This window comes from Otolemur garnettii, unplaced genomic scaffold (genome assembly GCF_000181295.1).
Source record: "Otolemur garnettii isolate 467f Iridium unplaced genomic scaffold, OtoGar3 scaffold00070, whole genome shotgun sequence".
NCBI lineage: Eukaryota > Metazoa > Chordata > Mammalia > Primates > Galagidae > Otolemur > Otolemur garnettii.
The window spans coordinates 9594825-9595717 of NW_003852465.1; the positions used below are offsets into that span (position 1 = coordinate 9594825).

Genomic DNA, 893 nt, shown 5'->3' on the forward strand with positions numbered 1-893 from the left:
ATCATTGTCGTTTTAGCTGGCCCAGGCCAGGTTCAAACTTTCCAGCCTTGGTGCATGTGGCTGGTGCCTTAACCAGTGAGCTATGGGCACTGAGCCAATTTTCTTTTCTTTTCCTTTTTTTTTTTCTAAGACAGACAGAGTCTCACTCTGCTGCCCAGGCTAAAGTGCCCTGGCATCATTATAACTCGTAGCCACCTCAAACTCCTGGGCTTAAGTAATACTCCCACTTCAGCCTCCCAAAGTATTCAGATTATGGAGTGAGCCACCATGCCTAGCCTAACTTTTTCTTTTTGAGATAGGGTCTCCTTCTCTTGTCCAAAGCTAGAGTGCCATGGCATCATAGCGCATAGCAATTTCAAACTCTTGGGCTCAAGTGATCCTCTTACCTCAATCTGCTGAGTAGCTGGGACTAAGGACGCCTGCCACAATACCCAGCTAGTTTTACTTTTTTTTATTTTTTTGAGACAGAATTTCACTATGTCACACTCAGTAGAGTGTGGTGGCATCACAGCTCACAGCAACCTCCAACTCTTGGGCTCACAGCAACCTCCAACTCTTGGGCTTAAGTGATTCTCTTGCTTCAGCCTCCCAAGTAGCTGGGACTATAGGCGCCCACACCACAACACCTGGCTATTTTTTGTTGCAGTTGTCATTGTTGTTTAGCAGGCCCAGGCTGGGTTCAAACCAACCAGCTCGGTGTATGTGGCTGGCACCATAACCACTGTGCTATGGGCACCGAGCCTAGTTTTACTATTTTTAGTAGAGACAGGATCTTACTCTTGCTCAGGCTGGTCTGGAACTCCTGAGCTTAAGCAATCTTTCCACCTCAGCCTCCCAAAGTGCTAGGATTACGGTAGTGAGCCATGGCTCCTCCCCTACTTCTTTTTTTTTTT

The 893-nt window shown here is 47.0% G+C and overlaps 1 protein-coding gene across 1 annotated transcript in view; it reads left to right on the top strand.

The window, feature by feature from the left end:
* The window catches only part of DNAJC22 (DnaJ heat shock protein family (Hsp40) member C22), a 17295-nt gene that overhangs the window by 5351 nt on the left and 11051 nt on the right, over window positions 1-893 (top strand). The window lies entirely within an intron of this gene.